The sequence below is a fragment of the Echeneis naucrates genome, chromosome 2, assembly GCF_900963305.1.
Source record: "Echeneis naucrates chromosome 2, fEcheNa1.1, whole genome shotgun sequence".
NCBI classification, from domain to species: Eukaryota; Metazoa; Chordata; class Actinopteri; order Carangiformes; family Echeneidae; genus Echeneis; species Echeneis naucrates.
In genome coordinates, this window is record NC_042512.1 from 2673691 (window position 1) to 2694223 (window position 20533).

General features: G+C 42.4%; 17 non-coding genes across 17 annotated transcripts; 7 read left to right on the forward strand and 10 right to left on the reverse strand.

Annotated features, from left to right (window-relative positions):
• The first annotated feature begins 32 nt into the window (after positions 1–32).
• Positions 33–105, forward strand: trnaf-gaa (transfer RNA phenylalanine (anticodon GAA)). The gene has a single exon. It is a non-coding gene; the product is annotated as a tRNA-Phe (tRNA).
• A 226-nt stretch (positions 106–331) lies between these two features.
• trnal-uag (transfer RNA leucine (anticodon UAG)) lies at positions 332–413 on the forward strand. The gene has a single exon. It is a non-coding gene; the product is annotated as a tRNA-Leu (tRNA).
• A 536-nt stretch (positions 414–949) lies between these two features.
• Positions 950–1031, reverse strand: trnas-aga (transfer RNA serine (anticodon AGA)). Its single transcript has one exon. It is a non-coding gene; the product is annotated as a tRNA-Ser (tRNA).
• A 1391-nt stretch (positions 1032–2422) lies between these two features.
• Positions 2423–2494, forward strand: trnaq-uug (transfer RNA glutamine (anticodon UUG)). Its single transcript has one exon. It is a non-coding gene; the product is annotated as a tRNA-Gln (tRNA).
• A 989-nt stretch (positions 2495–3483) lies between these two features.
• Positions 3484–3565, reverse strand: trnas-uga (transfer RNA serine (anticodon UGA)). Its single transcript has one exon. It is a non-coding gene; the product is annotated as a tRNA-Ser (tRNA).
• An 880-nt stretch (positions 3566–4445) lies between these two features.
• trnak-cuu (transfer RNA lysine (anticodon CUU)) lies at positions 4446–4518 on the reverse strand. The gene has a single exon. It is a non-coding gene; the product is annotated as a tRNA-Lys (tRNA).
• A 1595-nt stretch (positions 4519–6113) lies between these two features.
• trnan-guu (transfer RNA asparagine (anticodon GUU)) lies at positions 6114–6187 on the forward strand. The gene has a single exon. It is a non-coding gene; the product is annotated as a tRNA-Asn (tRNA).
• Positions 6188–7588: 1401 nt separating this feature from the next.
• On the reverse strand, positions 7589–7662 carry trnat-agu (transfer RNA threonine (anticodon AGU)). Its single transcript has one exon. It is a non-coding gene; the product is annotated as a tRNA-Thr (tRNA).
• Positions 7663–8543: 881 nt separating this feature from the next.
• Positions 8544–8615, forward strand: trnae-uuc (transfer RNA glutamic acid (anticodon UUC)). Its single transcript has one exon. It is a non-coding gene; the product is annotated as a tRNA-Glu (tRNA).
• A 459-nt stretch (positions 8616–9074) lies between these two features.
• On the reverse strand, positions 9075–9146 carry trnap-agg (transfer RNA proline (anticodon AGG)). The gene has a single exon. It is a non-coding gene; the product is annotated as a tRNA-Pro (tRNA).
• Positions 9147–10080: 934 nt separating this feature from the next.
• trnae-cuc (transfer RNA glutamic acid (anticodon CUC)) lies at positions 10081–10152 on the reverse strand. Its single transcript has one exon. It is a non-coding gene; the product is annotated as a tRNA-Glu (tRNA).
• Positions 10153–12215: 2063 nt separating this feature from the next.
• Positions 12216–12298, reverse strand: trnal-cag (transfer RNA leucine (anticodon CAG)). Its single transcript has one exon. It is a non-coding gene; the product is annotated as a tRNA-Leu (tRNA).
• A 144-nt stretch (positions 12299–12442) lies between these two features.
• trnaq-cug (transfer RNA glutamine (anticodon CUG)) lies at positions 12443–12514 on the reverse strand. The gene has a single exon. It is a non-coding gene; the product is annotated as a tRNA-Gln (tRNA).
• An 859-nt stretch (positions 12515–13373) lies between these two features.
• trnan-guu (transfer RNA asparagine (anticodon GUU)) lies at positions 13374–13447 on the reverse strand. The gene has a single exon. It is a non-coding gene; the product is annotated as a tRNA-Asn (tRNA).
• A 671-nt stretch (positions 13448–14118) lies between these two features.
• trnaq-uug (transfer RNA glutamine (anticodon UUG)) lies at positions 14119–14190 on the reverse strand. The gene has a single exon. It is a non-coding gene; the product is annotated as a tRNA-Gln (tRNA).
• Positions 14191–20113: 5923 nt separating this feature from the next.
• Positions 20114–20185, forward strand: trnae-uuc (transfer RNA glutamic acid (anticodon UUC)). Its single transcript has one exon. It is a non-coding gene; the product is annotated as a tRNA-Glu (tRNA).
• Positions 20186–20433: 248 nt separating this feature from the next.
• Positions 20434–20507, forward strand: trnai-aau (transfer RNA isoleucine (anticodon AAU)). Its single transcript has one exon. It is a non-coding gene; the product is annotated as a tRNA-Ile (tRNA).
• Positions 20508–20533: the final 26 nt, after the last annotated feature.

The following is a 20533-nucleotide window of genomic DNA, read 5'->3' on the forward strand; positions in this document are numbered from 1 at the left end:
CGCAGAACATCCAGCAGAAGTGGAGGTTTCCAGCCGAAATAGCTCAGTTGGGAGAGCGTTAGACTGAAGATCTAAAGGTCCCTGGTTCAATCCCGGGTTTCGGCATCGAAGGTGGTACCTGAGTGAGGTTCAAGCTCTGTTTTTTTTTTTTTTTTTTAACCTACATTTCCAATATTCTCCCTCCTCTTCCAACCACACCATGAAATATTGTGATGGTGGATGCGCCACGCTGACTGGACACACAAGAACACAACAAGAAAACACACAACATTGAAATGAACCTGTTTAAGTCAGAGAACCTTTCCTTAGTTCTTATTCTATACAAATGTATGGTAGTGTGGCCGAGCGGTCCAAGGCGCTGGATTTAGGCTCCAGTCTCTTCAGAGGCATGGGTTCGAATCCCACCACTGCCAGTAGCCCAAGCTGTGCATAATGTGATATGATCTTACATCCAGCAGCTACTGTCACTGGGTGTTTCCAAAGTGGGGACTGAGCTGAAGATACAGATAAAACAATCAAAATTGGCTTTCTTTTTGAAATGCGTCCATGGTTGTTCTTGTTTTTTCTGTAGCAAAAAGTTAAGTCATTGTTTTAAGAAACAATGCCTGGTATAAAAGGCGTTCATGTTGGAGACATAGAATCTGTGATGTGTTACACTAAGTGACTTTAACTCCATAATTAAAAAACAACAAACCCGGGATTGAAACAGGGACCTTTAAACCTTCAATCTAACGCTCCCCCAAATGAGCTATTTCAGCACAGCACACAGTAGAAATGACTTCTCATTATTGCTTCCATGACCTGGAAGTGGAACTAAAGGTGTGTCACTCTCACCGGCCTTGATAATGATAACTGAGCACCAGTGAGTGCTCTCCTCCTCTTAGATGAGTCCTAACAACAGCACTCAGCTGTGTCTCTCCCCAAATGGGAAACTTGGTCCATAAAAGGACGTTGTTGGCAGGATTTGAACCTGCGCGGGGAAACCCCAATGGATTTCTAGTCCATCGCCTTAACCACTCGGCCACAACAACCATGCCCAGCAATGCTCTTGTGACTCAGCATTTTCCAGCCTGGATAGTTTTCTACTCAAAGGACAGGGCACCCTTTTCTGGACAAGAGTTATTAGCACCACGCTCTAACTAGCTGAGCTAACCGGCCTGTGTGCATTTGAAGTGAACATTTGCACTGCTTTTGCCATGTCAGACGATCTGTGATGTCAGAAGGTCTGTGATGTCAGCTGATTAAAAAGAAATTTCATACTGAATTGAACCCTTAATTCTTCATTTTTAATTCTGATTCATTTGACTTTGTCTGTTGTTTCTGCATCGTTGTTTAGTCAGACCAACAGCCGGCTGCCATCCACAGTTCATCACTTTTATTTTCTCAACATGTCTCAACACGTCTCTGTGGTGCAATCGGTCAGCGTGTTCGGCTGTTATCTGAAAGGATGGTGGTTCAAGCCCACCCAGGGACGATCTTTGTTTAAACGCCTTTGTGGACAGGATCTCTGCCTGTCTTGTGGAAGACTGGGATTTCAATTCCTGAATGTCAGAAACTCAGTGCTGCTTGCAGTATAAAACACAGCTGCTCTACATGAAAAGTGATACAACAGTGGTCACCTCCTGTCTGTAGGCAGCACTCTATGGTGGAGGTCATGAGAAAAAGTGGGAGGAGTCTTTGATCTCTGTGATGTCATTAGAACCTTTGTGACATCACAGAATATATAATAGGCATATAAAGTATGCCTTTCTTTGTTTGTGTACCAACAGCCTGAGCTCTGGTTCTAAACTACGATCTCTTAAAGTTAAATGTAAAATCAATTGAAGAGTACATCCAAACTTATACGTTGACTCGGGTAGTAATTTCTTCTCATGCTGTTTCTCCTTTGCTGCTGCAGCTGTTACATTTACGGCGAAACGTGCTCATCCTCTCCATGGGCCTGCTTTAAGACCTCCAACTCCACTGGGTTGAAATAACTGGATCTCCATTGATGATGGCTTTTTATAGAGGTTGTGCATGCGTGCAACTCAACATGAACATGAACCAACTAAGATCAGCTGTTCTGGAACCGGATACTCAGATTTTCAAAGAGAAACTGGCAGTACTGATGCTGAGCTGCTTAATGTGTCTGTCGTATAAACAGGACATCCTGCATTCATACCCCAGCAGTGCTTCGCTCTCAGTGGAGTTCCTCCTCATCACCTCAACTAAGCAGAAAGTCATCTCTGCAGTTGTTCTCTGAAACGTCTGTATCTGTATCGTAGAAGAAGTAAACATTTTACATTTTCTTGCAAAAGAAAAAAAAACACAGAGCACACATTTACCATATAAGAAGTGGAGACAGTTTGGCTCCATCAGTGACATCCCTCGACACTGGAAACTCGAGCCAGCGCCTTTGATAAAGATCAGCTAACAGTCCTGTGGTTCCATGGTGTAATGGTTAGCACTCTGGACTTTGAATCCAGTGATCCGAGTTCAAGTCTCGGTGGAACCTCTGTCTTCTGATTTTGTGGGATAGTGACTACATATAACAGTAACTCCACTCCCCCCAAAACAGTGATCCACCCCTGAGCAGAGAGGAGGCTTCATGAAACAGTTTCTCTTTTCACCTGCTGCAGCAGCTCAGAGCCTCTGTGGTTCAGTAAAGGTCCAAAGAGGATGTAGATCAGTGGTAGAGGACATGTCATATTGTGAATGAAGCTCACAGGACAGTCATGGTCACATACTCTTCTCTCTTCCAAACCTTTGAGGTTTCTCATAATGTGAAGGTGGTAGAGTGGCCGAGCAGTCCAACCTGCTGGATTAAGGCTCAGGTCTCTTTGGAGGCAAATAGTTTCAACTGCCAGCTTGTTATATCTGTAGTATCTAACATTATGAACAAGGCACTGCTGTGATTCAAACCCAGGATCTCCTGTTTAAGAGACAGACACTTTCTGTCTCAAGATCCTGATCGACAGCATTGTTGCGCTTTGCTACATCTGAGCTCAAGATACAAATAAAATAATCTAATATGGCTTTTATTTTGAAATGCTTTTTTGGCGCGACTGCTCTTGTTCTTTCTGTAGCTCAAAGTGTTAAGGAGTTGAAACGCAGCAAAACATATGAAATGATGAAAATAAAGATTAGAATTCATTTAATTTTTGGTAGGATGACTATGCTGAGTGGATAACTGAGAGATCAGAGTGTTAGACAAGATAAGTACTTCCTGTGCTTCATTAGCAGTGCTGCAGATTGAACCCAGGACCTCATACATGCAAAACACACGCTCTCCCACTGAGCTACATCCCCTGCATGGTCTGGTAGCTTTAGCAGCTTTATGAGCTTTAGCTAGGGAGTTTTGTCAATGACCTGTATTTCTCATGAACTAAAGCCATTTTACCCTGACCGAAAATCAAACCCAGGCTGCAGCAGTGAGAGCTGATCCAGCCACATGCAGTGGTGGTATAAGTGGGAAGCATATTTTCATCAAAACTACGTTTTAATCGTTGTTGGCAGGACTCGAACCTGCGCGGGGAAACCCCAATGGATTTCAAGTCCATCGCCTTAACCACTCGGCCACAACAACTACATGAGCTGCTGAAAACCTTTATGACATCACAGAATCAGCATCTCATTTGCTTTCAAGCCCAGCTGTTGCCTTGCAGTCGTCAGGAGAGCTAACCCTTATGATATGGAGCTGTGTGATTTTGGCTGGTTGTATTTGTAGTGTCTTGTAAAGTGAAGCAACAGTAACTTTGTGGCTCATGCTGTGCTGCGGAGAAGGGAAATTCTATTACACCACGCAGGGGATGTAGCTCAGTGGTAGTGTGCGTGCTTTGCATGAATGAGGCCCTGGGTTCAATCCCCATCATCTTCAGCGTTGATAATGAAGCACATTGTCAGGAGGGACACGTCACAGGCTCCAGTGTTGTGGTATTGGAGGGATCAGAGTGTTGGAGAGCAGAACTCTTTCCTGTGCTTCAGATATGCTGATTGTGAATGATCAATAAGCTTCTCAGCTGTTCTGAATGGTGACAGTGAGGCAGCCTTTGTGTTTACATCTGAATCACATGTGATTTTGGAAATTCTTTGAAGCAGCTTCAAAGGAAAGACTTTTATTCTGTGAGTACTGTGACATCATCAGGTGATGTATCAAAGGCAGCAGCTCTTCAGACTCACATCACAATCAGTTTTGTGTCTTATTTGGCTCCATTTGGTGGAAGCTGTGAATTGCAGGATTCAGGGGGAATACATCCATACATACATCTCCACTGAACCTGTGAGAAAGCTCAAAGTTGTGTCCAAAGGTTTGGAGGGGTGAATGGCAGAAAGATGTCTTTGAAGCCATTTGGACACACAACCAGTCAGCGTGCAGCATTCAACCTCACAATATTTCATGTGGTTGTGGTTGAAAGACGAGGCAGAATATTGGAAATGTAACTTTGGGTCTAAAAAAAACATCTTATCGCCCAACGTGGGGCTCGAACCCACGACCCTGAGATTAAGAGTCTCATGCTCTACCGACTGAGCTAGCCAGGCTGCTAGAAATGCCAAACATCCTCCAAAAAAAAAAAAAAAATTTGCAAAAAATAATTTCAAAATAAAAGCCATTATCTATGTTGCTCATGTTCGGTCATAAATCCAGCCACATGAGTTCCCATAACCAGTTTCATTAAAAAAGGACTGTGATTTTGCACCTTTACATGGAATGGTGGTATAGTGGTGAGCATAGCTGCCTTCCAAGCAGTCCCATCGAATCCCATCACTGCCAATTACCCCAGCAGTGCTTCGCTCTCAGTAGAGTTCCTGCTCGTCACTAAAGCAAACTGATGAAAACCATCACTTCCTGTATTACAACTTTTACCTGCTGTATCTGGTCAAGAGAAACAGTCATTTAGTGGTTGGTGCTGTTTTCAGCAGATGGAAATTTGGTGATTGACCATTTTTCACAGGCGACAAACTTCAGTAAGAGTCATGATGTTCAGGCACTGATGTTGGCGACATAACATGATGGGCTTGTCTTGGATTTGAATCCAGGAATTCGCACTCTAAGTGAGAATCACACCCCTAGACCAACGGGCCATCAGCAAGAAGACGAGAAGCAACATTTGATGAAATAATACGTTTTGATGATGGTTGGAAACGGCTTTTTATTGTTTATCACTTGTCAGGATCCCCGTTAGCTGTCACTGAGGCAGCAGCTACTCTTCCTGGGGTCCAAATGAAAACGCACATATGCAGTCAAACAGGTTCAGGTAGATGCAGAGTTGGTTTGTTCATGTTAACTACCTGTTAAGACTCTACCACCCTTAAAATGAACAGAACCCTAATTAATGTCAGTGCCTGCTATTTCATGTCAAAATGGCTGCTGCAGTGGAAAAAAATAATATTGTGGTCACCCTGCCAGGAGCATATTATAAATTCAATAAAATACATCACCATACCATGTTTTAGGACTGAGTATTATAACAGTAAGGAGCTGTAAATTATTTTACAGGAAGGACACCGTGGAAATTTACTGAAAACCCTGCTGCCAGTATTTTACTGTGAATTTACAGGATAATTGTTTACAGTGTAGGGGCTGCCTGACTAAAAATAAAAACTGTGGAGTGGCAGGGTGCCATCCAGTGACTGTGAAGTTCATACCATATGATCCAGTTTTGTTGTTGCTTCTGTCTGCAGAACTCAAAGGTATCTGGCAGGACCACATTTGTCTTTGGAGCTTCATTCACAGTGTGCACTCTGTGGTGGAGAGATCAAAGACTCCTCCCATTTTTTCCCATGAACTCCACAGTAGAATGCACACTGTGAATGAAGCTCCAAAGACAAACGTGGTGTGCTCTGCTCGGGTTCAAATCCCGGACGAGCCCTTAGTGTTACATCGCCAACATCAGTGCCTGGCTAGCAGCTGCTTGAGCTTTTGGAAGAAAGTTGGTATCTTGTTGAAGCAAAAAAAAAAAAAAAAGATTCTGTAATGCCACCATGACATCAAAGACTCCTCCCATTTTTTCTCATGGCCTCCACCACAGAGTGCACATTCACCTCACTTTGGTCTGTCCATGTTGCACCCTGCTGTTCTTGGTGGAATTATCCTAAACGTCAGACCATCTTGAACTATCTCCAAATGTCATCATGTCTCTGTGGCGCAATCGGTCAGCGCGTTCGGCTGTTAACCGAAAGGATGGTGGTTCAAGCCCACCCAGGGAAGATCTTTGTTTAATTCACTGGTATTATAGTTCACACATGGAAGACCAGAGGATTTTTAAATTGATGCTCAGTTATCTCCATCTAGTGGACAGATGGTAGAAGTTGATTCCTGAAAAGAGGAAGTGACTTTTCCTCAGATCAAACTGTTGAAGGAGAACGAGCAGCTTCTTCCTCACTGACTCACTCAACCTCTGTCTCCTGGGTTTGGATTTAGGTCTGGGTCTGGGTCTGGGTCTAAGACCAGGTGGGCCTGCTCAGAGTCTGTGTGTTGGATGTGAGCTGCTGAAATCTCTGAACACCATGACACAGATAATATCAGTCTGGAATGAATGTTTCACTGATGCAGATTTTTACAGAACAACATCAACAACTAATAACTCCACAATGAGACTGTGTGACATCACTGGAGATCAAAGGCATTTCCCGTCTTTCATTGATCTCCCACATGACACAGATGCATACACACTCTCTCACGTTCCCTTCAAATGGATGAGCGCAGACACATAGAAATCACTCTGGACTGATGATGTCACAGTACTCACAGAATGAAACTCCTCCTTTGAAGTTGCTTTGAAGAATTTCCAAAATCACATGTGATTCAGATGTAAACACAAAGGCTGCCCCACTGTCACCATTCAGAGCAGCTGAGAAGATTATTGATACAAATACATGCTAAGCCAGCAGCTGATGCTGGCGTGCTGAATTTTCCAAAAAGTTTAAGCTGCTATTTGTTCTGTTTACTTTTATAATAAGCCTTAGAAGCATCCAAGCAGTCTAGTTAGCTCAGCTGGTTAGAGCGTGGTGCTAACAACGCCAAGGTGCAGAGTCCTTGAAGTAGTTTAGGAGTTTGTAACAGAATCCTTTTCACTGACAACACCACAGTCACAAGTTGAACCCATGTAGCAGCCACCTGCGTGAAAACAGCAGCTGGTGTTTGCTGATGATGACTCAGGGCGTTTCTTTAAATGCTAAGGTTAAGGTAACAATTGTGACTTTCAAACTAATTCAGATGTTCTTAACCCCCACACCCTAAAAACTGATAAAACTTGTGATTGTGATTGACTTGTCTTATCCACTGGAATTATAGTGGACATGTGGAACCCCAAGATTTGATCTGGAGAAGGTGTATGACCGGGTTCACAGGGATGTTCTGGAGTATGGAGCCATCCCATCACTATATGACAATAAGCTTCCCTTTCCCCGAGACAACTACAGGGTGTAACAGATGTACAGCTGTGGTGAGGACGGGTTACAGGTCTGTAGCTGGAGGACTTTGGCACCATCGACTGCAGGATGTTCCAAAGGGAGACATGAAGACTCTGCAGTTACCTGATTGGTCAGAGAGTTTTAATGGAACTCCTGCAGAAGAAGTTACATGGGTTTATCTCAACAACCTTAAAATAGGTGCTGCTGGGATTTGAACCCAGGATCTCCTGTTTACTAGACAGGCGCTTTGACCAGCTAGGCCACAGCAGCACTGCAACATTCATCTATATGCAGAGGATCTGGTGATGGAAGTGTAATGTGTATACTGCAGCTGAGGTTGATGGTAAAGTGGTTTGTTTTAATGTAGGACTCTGCATCTACCTGAACCTGTTTGACTGCAGATGTGTATTTTCATTTGGACCCCAGGAAGAGTAGCTGCTGCCTCAGTGACAGCTAACGGGGATCCTAACAAGCGATAAACAATAAACAGACATTTCCAATCATCATCAAACTGGATTTTTTTTTAAAATGGCTTATGATCTACAGATGTCTCCCATGACACTGGAGCCTGACAACTAAATCGCTTATCTGTCTGATGAAACCTTCTGGATGAGATGAGGACATTGATAATGCTGCCTGTCCTCACTAGCTCCTCCTCTGTGGTGACCCCCAAACAGGACACAACCTCAGTATCATGACTCATACATTTATGTGACACACAGTCAGGTCATGTCCTCTTTCTGTGGATCAACTTGTTTCAGAGTCAGAATGGCCGAGCGGTCTAAACCGGATCGGTTTACAGCAGAGTGTGAAGCAGCAGCGGAGCAGTGCTGGGCCCAAAACTCACCTCTGCTAAGGCAGTGATGCAAATAACAAACTACATTCTACGGTTTTTTTGACCTACATTTCCAATGTTCTCCCTCCTGTTTCAACCACACCATGAAATATTGTGAGGTTGGATGCGTCACGCTGACTGGTCGTGTGTCCAAAAGGCTGTCAAACACATCTTTCTTCCATTTTCTCCTCCAAACATTTGTACACAGTTTTGAGATTTCCCATAATGTCATATGCGTGTCATTTTTGCAGTGAAGTATTTAATTAAATGTAAAACTGTTATAAACGGAGTGTTGCAATGATGCTGTGTCTTCGAATCCCATATGGTCTAGCGGTCAGGATTCCTGGTTTTCACCCAGGCGGCCCGGGTTCGACTCCCGGTATGGGAATTTGCTTTACAACAACGGACCAATCAAAGTCTACCACTGATCTACTTGTTCTATGTATATAATATGTATTACATAACAACTAATTACACTTGGATGAATTAAAATGTGATTTTTTTACTTTAACAGTAAGTGAAAACACGAAGAACAAGTGTGCATGTGGAGACGTCCTCTTCATCTGTGTCCTGGACACTAAAAAGCAGATGAAGCAAAATAGGTGAGAACAGATGATGTTCAGTTGTTGAAATTTCTTTATTTGGACAATATGCTTTGATCATAATCATGGACCAGCAAAGATGGTGACAGATAGAACATCATGTTATGTCAGCACCACAAAAGTAGTACAAAGAAGTACCAAGATGTACAGAGGATCTGAAAAATTGCAAAGTGGCTGACCATCATGACTCCTACCAAAGTTTGTCTCCTGTGAAAAGCACCCTCATTGACTGAAAGGCAACAAATGGGCTCGTCCGGGATTTGAACCCAGGACCTCTCGCACCCTAAGCGAGAATCATACCCCTAGACCAACAAGCCATGTGGGCTGTGGAGTTCATGACAAAAAAGTGGGAGGAGTCTTTCATCCCTTTGATGTCATTAGAACCTTTGTGACATCACAGAATCAGCATCTCCTTTGATGGTTACTGATGGAACATTTGTGGCGTTTTTTTTTTTTTTTTTTTTCATTATTTACACACAGCACATTCATGTGACAGTTAATGTGACAGTTTATTATATGCTAAAGAAACTTTGGTAAGAGTCATGATGGTCAGCCACGTATGTTGGGGGTATTTTCAGATCCAAAATACATCCCTGTACATCAGAGTGGTGCTGCTACGGAGTGTTGCATCAGTGGCCACCATCACTTCAAGTAACCCAAATGGGAAAGATCCATATTGACAGCATTGTTGCGCTTTGCTACATCTGAACTAAAGATACAAATAAAATAATCTAAATTGGCTTTTATTTTGAAATGCTTGTATGGTGCGACTGCTCTTGTTCTTTCTGCAGCTCAAAGCATCAAGGAGTTGAAACGCAGCATAACGACAAAAATAAACAGTCTGTATTTTTTGGGAATTTTTAGTTCTGTCTCTGGATCAACACCATGAACCACAAAATTATCATTGCAATCTCTGGACAAGAGAAGCAGTAATTTTGTGGTTGTTGCTGATCCACTGACCTCCTTGACCTCCTTAATTTTGTAACCTCTGCCATGAATCCATACAAAAAAACCACTTGCTGTGTTTAGTTCACTTGTTGCTGTATCTCCAAAGAGCTTAAGTCTTGTGGAGAATGTGGGCATCGATCCCACTACCTCTCACATGCTAAGTAATCCCTGTACCATTTGAGCTAATTCCCCTGCCATGGGGGCAAGCAGGCCGCTTTAACAACATCAACAGGTTTCAAAGCTATTTCGAAAGTTCAAAATAATTCAATTTTTCAATCACCTGTATTTTTCAGTAAAAACACTTTCCCTGACCGGGAATCGAACCCGGGCCGCGGCGGTGAGAGCGCCGAATCCTAGCCACTAGACCACCAGGGAAAGATGCTGCCTGGATGCGGCCTCGTATAGTTCCATCATCATCTCTAGGGTGTTGGAAATTACTGAAATTACTGCTCCATATTATCCTGCTTAGTCACTCAACCAAATTACTGACTAAACTCCTGCAGAAGAAGTTACATGAGGTTATCTCAAAAACCTTAAACTTCAATAAAGAGGCACTGCTGGGAAGTTGAATGCTGGCACGCTGTGTTGCGCTTTGTTGAGCTAAAGATACAAATAAAATTATCTAAATTAGCTTTATTTTCAAATGCTTGTGTGGTGCGACTGCTCTTGTTCTTTCTGTACCTCAAAATGTTTTACATCTGACTCACATGTAAACACAAAGGCTGCCCCACTGTCACCATTCAGAGCAGCTGTGAAGATTATTGATACAAATACATACTAAGCCAGCAGCCTACCCATTGAGCTAACTCCGCTGTGCTAACATGCTAGCGTGCGCAGGGAGTGTCAAATGCCACTCATGTGCATGAATTCACATGCACACACACACACAACTTCATGTTGAGGAGTTTGGTCTCTGGTTATCTACTTCTTTTTTACATGTTTTGGAATAAATTTTCAGTGCCCAGTTTTATTTTCACTGCAGTTACTCATGTTAACCACTCTGAGACAGTTTTAACAGCTAAAGAGTTTAATCATCACATCACCGGAGTACATCCAGATTACATCTTTTGTTCACACTTAGTAAACACATTTTCTGCCATGCTGATGATACCCTTCCTGTCACTGACCATTTTGAAATCTTGAATTCAGAAATCCATCCCTAAGACTTCCCTCTCCTTTGTACAGCACACATTTACTTTGAGATAGTGTTGTGTTGCCTTTGTGCAAAATTACTGCCCGTAATAGGACAAATTTTCATTGTGTGCTGAAGATCCCTCACCCTAAGTATCCACTAAGTCATGACATAGCTCATTTGGGAGAGCGTTAGACTGAAGATGTAAAGGCTCCTGGTTTTTGGCATCAGAGGTGGTCCCTCTGAATGAATGAATGAACAATTATCAAATAAAATGAACCGAATTCTATTGACTTTTAGGACATTTGATTTGGGTTGTTGTTGGTTCTTGTGAACTTTGTGATAATCCCTGCAGGTTAGATTTATGAAAGTTGCCATGTTTTTGATTTTGATGATGTTCCTTTTGGCAATGGTCTGTTCCCCTGAGGTTCGTCTGTGCTGTGCAGGGCGCCCCCGATGTGCGCTGACGTGCGTGCCTACTGCACCAACGAGGTCTGGAACCCAGAGAAAGTAAAAGAGAGAGATGGAGGAGAGCTGTCAGTGTTTCAGTATAAACATACATCATATTTTTCTGTACCTCAAAATGTTTTACATCTGACTCACATGTAAACACAAAGGCTGCCCCACTGTCACCATTCAGAGCAGCTGTGAAGATTATTGATACAAATACATACTAAGCCAGCAGCCTACCCATTGAGCTAACTCCGCTGTGCTAACATGCTAGCGTGCGCAGGGAGTGTCAAATGCCAATCATGTGCATGAATTCACATGCACACACACACACAACTTCATGTTGAGGAGTTTGGTCTCTGGTTATCTACTTCTTTTTTACATGTTTTGGAATAAATTTTCAGTGCCCAGTTTTATTTTCACTGCAGTTACTCATGTTAACCACTCTGAGACAGTTTTAACAGCTAAAGAGTTTAATCATCACATCACCGGAGTACATCCAGATTACATCTTTTGTTCACACTTAGTAAACACATTTTCTGCCATGCTGATGATACCCTTCCTGTCACTGACCATTTTGAAATCTTGAATTCAGAAATCCATCCCTAAGACTTCCCTCTCCTTTGTACAGCACACATTTACTTTGAGATAGTGTTGTGTTGCCTTTGTGCAAAATTACTGCCCGTAATAGGACAAATTTTCATTGTGTGCTGAAGATCCCTCACCCTAAGTATCCACTAAGTCATGACATAGCTCATTTGGGAGAGCGTTAGACTGAAGATGTAAAGGCTCCTGGTTTTTGGCATCAGAGGTGGTCCCTGAGGGGGTTAAGTGGAGATGAAAGAAAAGCAGCTTCTGTCAGAAGTGGGATTTGAACCCACGCCTCCAGGGGAGACTGTGACCTGAACGCAGCGCCTTAGACCGCTCGGCCATTCTGATGACAGATGCTGAACAATTAACCGAAAAATTTGCTGAAAATTAGCCCATCAAAGTGAGTCCACACTTTGACTGCCTGATTAGATCGCATGGAGGCTCAAAATTTGCACTTCCTCACCCGTGTAGAGCTTTTCACTGGTAAGATTCAGGTTCCACTGAGATTTGAACTCGGATTGCTGGATTCAGAGTCTAGAGTGCTAACCATTACACCATGGAACCCTGCTGGCATGTACTTATGCAGATGTGACTGGAATTTTAGTCCTTTAAAAGCGTGGGCAGTCAGAGGTCGACCGAAATACCTTTGTCCCAAAACCTTACAGCAGTAGAGGTGAAAGAAAATCTGTCATTTCACACAGTGAAGGTTCCAATGTGAATAGATGGCAGGAGTCACGGTTGTTAGTCACATACAGGAGGGGATCATCTGCATAGCAGTGAAAATTTGTTCCAGTTTTGTTGTTGCTTCTGTCTGCAGAACTCAAAGGTATAAGCCATTTAAAAAAAATGATGATAATGAATAAACAATTATCAAATAAAATGAACCGAATTCTATTGACTTTTAGGACATTTGATTTGGGTTGTTGTTGGTTCTTGTGAACTTTGTGATAATCCCTGCAGGTTAGATTTATGAAAGTTGCCATGTTTTTGATTTTGATGATGTTCCTTTTGGCAATGGTCTGTTCCCCTGAGGTTCGTCTGTGCTGTGCAGGGCGCCCCCGATGTGCGCTGACGTGCGTGCCTACTGCACCAACGAGGTCTGGAACCCAGAGAAAGTAAAAGAGAGAGATGGAGGAGAGCTGTCAGTGTTTCAGTATAAACATACATCATACAGCCCTGACCACTGTTGTATCCAGGCAGAGCTGACTGATTCTGACAATGGGACCTTAAACTGGCCTAATGGACAAGGCGTCTGACTTCGGATCAGAAGACTGAGGGTTTGAGTCCCTTCGTGGTTGGGCAGTTATGTATTACAGGTTAAACCATATTTAATGGTTCTGGTGAAACCAAAGTAGAGGAAAGGGGCAGTGCAACTGCCGAAACATCAACATGTAGTGGCAGTAATTAGCTTAAAAACGAAGAACGCTCCTGGGTGGGCTCGAACCACCAACCTTTCGGTTAACAGCCGAACGCGCTGACCGATTGCGCCACAGAGACACATTGAGTTTGCCATGTTCCAGTCTGCTGTTCCAGCTAGAATTATCCAAAATGTTGATTGAGCCAACTACTTGATTGAGCCCAGCTGTTGCTTTGCAGTCGTCAGGGGAGCTAACTCTTATTATATGGAGCTGTGTGAGGTTGGCTGGTTGTGTTATTTGCAGTATCTTGTAAAGTGAAGCAACAGTAACTTTGTGGCTCATGCTGCGCTGCGGAGAAGGGAAATTAGTGATTGACTGCTTTTCACAGGAGACAAACTTTGTTAAAGCAGCCTGTGTTTAAATCCCAGCAGTTCCTTGTGGGTGAAGTCAAATGTTGTTGAAATAAACTACTTTTGGGTTTTTATCAGCTGTAGGTCACAATGATCAATATTAAAAGAAATAAACACTTGAAATATGTCACTGTGTGTAACGATGTCATAAAATATATTATTTTTACTTTCTGAATGGAATAAAATGAAATAAATCAAATTATATTATTTCAGTGTAATCACATGCACCTGAAATGTCTTTCTTTAGTCTGTTGTTTTTCCTGAACCACAGAGGCTCTGAGCTGCTGCAGCAGGTGAAAAGACAAACTGTTTCATGAAGCCTCCTCTCTGCTCAGGGGTGGATCACTGTTTTGGGGGGAGTAGAGTTACTGTTATATGTAGTCACTAAATCAGAAGACAGAGGTTCCACTGAGACTTGAACTCGGATCACTGGATTCAAAGTCCAGAGTGCTAACCATTACACCATGGAACCACAGGACTGTCAGCTGATCTTTATCAAAGGTGCTGGCTCGAGGTTCCAGTGTCGAGGGATGTCATTGATGGAGCCAAACCGTCTCCACTTCTTATATGGTGAATGTGTGTTCTGTGTTTTTTTTTTTTTTTTTTGCAAGAAAATGTAAAATAAAATAAAACTTAAAAGTGAGCTGAAAGAAAAGGAACAGTTCTGTGTTAAGTGTTACTGATGACTTTTTGTGTGTGTGGGGGTGTTTTGTTTTGAATTTCTGATCTTTGTTGTCCATAAAGAAAGGCATTAACAAAGCCCCACCTGTCATGTCTCTATTCCCCACCAGTGGGGTGGAGCCCACACTTTAAGAACGGCGGCCCTATAAGCATCCAACAGCATCACTGAGTCACTGAGCACAGTGACAACTGTACACATTACTGGAGAAAGTGATAAATGACATTCAGCCACTGTGTTAGAACAGCAGAGGAGGGTTTCAATCCATCAACCTCTGTATTATGGGCCCAAAACACTTCTACTGCTCCACTCTGCTCATAGCAGGCTGTGCTGCAGTCTCTTCTGGATCTGTGGGTTCAAATCCTCTGTGCTGTGCTGTGACCCAGCTTCTTTGTCTGAGGGCCCTCTTAGAAAAGATCCTTACTGATGAATTTGTTTTGCTTTAAATCACATCTGTCCCCATTCATCAATCTAACCCATCAATTAAATGTTGGCAGAAACTGTTGGTTTGTTTGGCACCTTGACATTTCCTAAATAGCTTTTTATCTCTCATTAATTAAAAAAGACAGTCTTCTAAAGGATAAACCACAGGTACTAAAATCCAGGATTGAACCAGGGACTCTACCAACTGAGCTGTTTCAGCACAGCACACAGTGGAAATGACTTCTCATTGTTGCTTCCATGGCCTGGAAGTGGACCTAAAGGTGTGAAGCTCCAACTCACCACCTTCAGATTATGAGACTGACGTGCTGCCTGCTGCACCAACGAGGCCTGGAACCCAGAGTAAGTAAAAGAGTGAGATGGAGGAGAGCTGTCAGTGTTTCAGTATAAACATACATCATACAGCTCTGACCACTGTTGTATCCAGGCAGAAATGACTGCTGCTTTTCATGGAGAGCAGCTGAGTTTTACATTCCAGAAAGCACCGAGTTTCTAACATTTGAATGTTGGTAAAGATTTATGTTGCATTGGCCTGGAATTGAACCCTGGACTCTCACGTGGCAGGAGAGAATTCTACAGATGAACCACTAATGATGACTGACCACCACTACACCATCAAAAGCTTTCAACACTTGTTGACGCTTTGTTTCCTCAGACATGCTTTTAGAAACATGACAGCTAACCCTAAGCTGATCACAGAGAGTCTCTTGAATGGCTCTTTAATATGAACGATCGGAACCAAGTCACACTTTCAGGCCCCCCTCCTTTTTTTATTAGTGCCTCGGGTCCCTCTGTGCCATCAAATAAAATTTTGGGAAAGATAACAAAAGTAAGACACAAAAGGTGAACTGTGATGGCAGGAATCATGGTGTGAACACAGTCTGGCAACTCTTCAGGGAAATACACAAGAACAGTCTGTCTTTTCTGGACATGTTTGGTGTTTCTAACACAACACAACTACACAGCTCAGCTACTTGTTGACTGACAAACACAACAGCAAGCTCTAACTCAGACAGCTACAATTATTCCTTTCTACATAAATGCTTCTCTTTGGGGTTGTCCTGCTCAGAAATTCAGTAAAAATTATGATGATTTGCAATTTTAAATAGATTTCTTCAGATCAGCTACAACAACACAACCCTAATCTCTAATCACTGCAGTTAACAGTCCTCTCACCATATGCTAACGGTCCTCATGAATTTAAGAGGACCGTTGTCTGTTCCTGATGGACTAAATGTGTTCTTCATTACAAACCATTACCAAGACCATTGAAACCGCCCAAACTAAGTAGGCAGGCAGCTGTGGGAGTGGTTTCATTCAGGTAGAAGATAAATTCAGGTAGAAGCCTGAAAGGGAGTCCATTGGACACGACTGGGAAGTTAATGCAAAGACTCTTGAGGAGAAGATCCTAAGTGAGGTAAAAATTAAAGCTTAATGTGACTTAGCCAATTCAATTGGTCTCTTTTTCCACTTTCAGTGTGAATTGACAAAAACAACATTAATTCTTGGAGCCATGTTTTCTTCAGATCTAACTCAGATCACTCCAATCAGAGACACTGATGAAGTCTTTGTGCATAAGTGCTTCTCTTTGGGGTTGTCCTGGATGGAAATTGGACAAAAAAAATGAGGAATGCAATTCCTTCTTTTCTTCAATCACCAGGACAACAAGTTTTTATCATTTTATCAATTAGGGGCAAAGAAAGTAGTCTGAAAGTCACAAATGTTACCTTAACTTGAGCACTGACTTGATTGTTGAATTCAGTAAGTGCTACTTGTTGGAGCAGTGCTGACTGACAAAGACAACAACTTCTTCTTAGAATGCAACAATGATCATTTCAAATAAAACGACGGAAGACTTCCTTTTGTACAACTGCTTCTCTTTGGGGTTGTCCTGGATGGAATTTGGACAAAAATTAATACATTTCGTCAGATCAGCTGAATTAGTGCATTTGTCACCAACGTCTCCACAAATGAAGCACATATTTCTGTTCTGAGAGCAGTAAGTGCTACTTTGTGGGGTAATGTTGGTGATTTCAGAAGTCAATCACAAGTCAGCAAGTTTTATCAATGATATGGAGGGTGGAGGGTTAAGAAAGCAGTTAGAAAGTTACCTTAAAGGGCGTATTGCAGGTGAAGGACCACATTGAATCAGTGTTTAGAAAAATAATTGTTTCGATAAAGTGTCTCATACTGATAATATCCGTATATTTGCTGCACACAAACAGGACTGATGGTCTTTTGTCCCTCAGCTGAAAGGTGAACAAGGTAAAATGTCCACAGCAGAAGTCCTGCGGGGTTTTGTCACCAACAGACTCGCCGCCGCCTGCCGGGAGATCTTAGCGGCCGTGGACAGAATGGTAGCCGGATATGAGGAGGAGGCTTCGGGCTTCAGGCAGGAGATCGACCGGCAGAGGAGCCAGCTGGAGCTGCTGCAGCCCCGAGTCCTGATCCACAAAACGGGTCGGTTGTTTTTATGAGTGACAAAGGCTGAGGACTGTATTTGGCAGATGTAGAATGAAGCAGCTGGAGGAATAACTGTGTTCATATTGTAGCTAATAAAGAGGATTCATTATTGAATCGTTTCCTCCAGATGTTCAGCAGCTGATGGTGAAAAAAGAGGTTCCTGCTGAGTTCACCTCCAGTCCGGATCCGGAGGATTCAGAGAGTCCAGTCCTTAAACAGGAACAGGAGGAGGACCAGGTACCAGGACTGGAGGAGACCAGGAACCCTGTGAGGCCGTTTCAGGTGAAGAGTGAGGATGAAGAGATGAATGAACCGGCCAGGAGCTGTGATCCACAGAGTCCTCTTCAACCAGATCCAGATCCAGAGGAAGAGGTCTCAGACTCCTCTGATACTGAAATCAGTGAAGATGATTATCATGAAACCAGAGTGGCCCAGTCAGATGTGAAAATACATGAAGGTGATGCAAATGTTAGAAAATGTGACAGCAATGAAAAACCCATCAGCTGCTCTGAGTGTGGGGAAACGTTTAAAAAAAAGTGGGATCTGAAGATTCACAGTGTAGTCCACACAGGAGAGAGACTGTTCTGCTGTGATGTTTGTGGGAAAAATTTTTTGCAGAAGGCCAATCTTAGGTTTCACATGGTAGTTCACTCAGAAGAGAGACCCTTCAGCTGTGATATTTGTGGGAAAAGGTTTAAACGAAAGAGAAGCTTAGACATGCACATGACGGTCCATACAAGAGAGAGACCCTTCAGCTGTGATGTTTGTGGGAAAAGGTTTAAACTACAGAACGCCCTTAAAGAACACATGGTAGTCCACACAGGAGAGAGACCCTTCAGCTGTGATGTTTGTGGGAAAAGGTTTAAACTACAGAACGCCCTTAAAGAACACATGGTAGTCCACACAGAAGAGAGACCCTTCAGCTGTGATGTTTGTGGGAAAAGGTTTAAACTACAGAATATCCTTAAAGCACACATGGTAGTCCACACAGAAGAGAGACCCTTCAGCTGTGATATTTGTGGGAAAAAATTTAAACGAAGGCGAAACCTGAAATTTCACATGGAGGCCCATACAGAGGGGAAACCGTTTGGTTGTGACAAATGGTAAGAAGAGAAAGACCGAAGCAGGTGACTGCAGGATCTTTGCTGGTTGACCAAAAGTAAACTGTAACATGTTTGGTAATTTGTTTTTACTTTTGCTTTGTTGTTTTTTGTCCTCACTCATTTGTGTTTGAGTCAGTGACATATATACCAGAAAAAAAGGTTTTGTCAACGAATTTCAATAAAACGCATAAAAAATGTTGACTTTTGTTCTGCTAATTCATCTTTATAGAAACATGTGTTTTTGTTTTTTGTTTTTTTTATTTGCAATCAGAAATTATGTGACAATTTGTTGTATTATGCCTAAAATATGCTGTGATATGAAAATAATATAAACTGAAAATGGATTAAACCTGTAAGTTACTCACTTTATCAGAGCTAAACTGTGATCCATTGTAGTTTTGTGAAAATGAGCATTGAGCATTATTTTCTAAATCATCGCTCAAAGTGAGACCTATGCTGTCGGTCTATCAACATATTTTCTACTTATTGTGACATACTTTGCTATAAATTTCTCCCAATATTTGTCACTCTGTGATGCTGTTTTCTATGTATTCCATGAATGTTTTCAGATTTTATCATTCATAACAGACTCTGGCTGGCAGAAATGAGATCCACAGGTCACAGTAAGGTCATGGGGATGCTCTGGTACCGAAGAGAGCTCATAAAAATATCACTTGAGCAGAAAATAGGAACCAAAGGAATGTCAAAAAAAAAAAAAATCTGCATCAGTGAAACATTCATTCATACGTGAGGACATCAAGTATCTTGTGACACCCATGAATATGTGCTCACACTATACAGTTTAATTGTTTCAGTTTTGATGTGTTTAATGTGACAGCAGAGCCGTTTTTCACTGGTTTACAAGACAGGTGCTTTGACCAGCTAAGCCACAGCACCACTCTGAAGTACATGTATATACAGAGGATCTGGTGATGGAAGTGTAATGTGTATACTGCAGCTGAGGTTGATGGTAAAGTGGTTTGTTTTAATGTAGGACTCTGCATCTACCTGAACCTGTTTGACTGCAGATGTCTATTTTCATTTGGACCCCAGGAAGAGTAGCTGCTGCCTCAGTGACAGCTAACAGGGATCCTAACAAGTGATAAACTATAAACAGACATTTCAAAATGTATTCTTTCATCAAATGTTCCTAAACTTCTATTAAAGGCAGCATTATTGCAGCAGTCAGCACAAAAATACAGGTTCTGAGGTTATTCTGAGATGGAGAAGTAACATAGTTTGTTCGCAGTTCGCATGATGAACATCTTCTTTTCTCACCTATTTTGCTTCATCTGCTTTTTAGTGTCCAGGACACAGAGGAAGAGGATGTCTCCACATGCACACTTGTTCTTGATGTTTTCACTTACTGTTAAATTAAAAAAATTACATTTTAATTCATCCAAGTGTAATTAGTTGTTATGTGATATATATTATCTATATTATATGTATATATACATAAAACAACTTTGTCCCCAAACACACCTTACAGCAGTTGAGGTGAAAGAAAAGCAGTTTCTGTCAGAAGTGGGATTTGAATTCACACATCAAGGGGAGGTTTTTCACTCAGACAGCTGTTTGCCACTGTTGATTGAGGGCGTTCCTCCTTCCTGTTTCTCCAGCATTCTGGGGCTGAGGGGCTCACAGTGGACGGAGTCTGCATCCATCAGAGAATGTCTCTCCTGGCTTGCCAATTCTGATAAGAATACATGTCCCATATGGTCTAGCGGTCAGGATTCCTGGTTTTCACCCAGGCGGCCCGGGTTCAACTCCCGGTATGGGAATTCTCTTGGATTACACGACACAACTTTTTCTGTTGCAGCCTGCTATTCCAGCTAGAATTAATTAGAATAAACAGGAGATCCTCGGTTCAAATCCCAGCAGCACCTTTTTTTTAAGGTTGTTGAGATAAACTCATGTAACTTCTTCTGCAGGAGTTCCATTAAAACTCTCTGACCAATCAGGTAACTGCAGAGTCTTCATGTCTCCCTTTGGAACATCCTGACGTTTTGTAGAAGAGATGAATGTGAAAGGCCGGTTAGCTCAGCTGGTTAGAGCGTGGTGCTAATAACGCCAAGGTCATGGATTCAATCCCCATACTGGCCACAAGCAGCCTCTCAGAACTTGGTGTT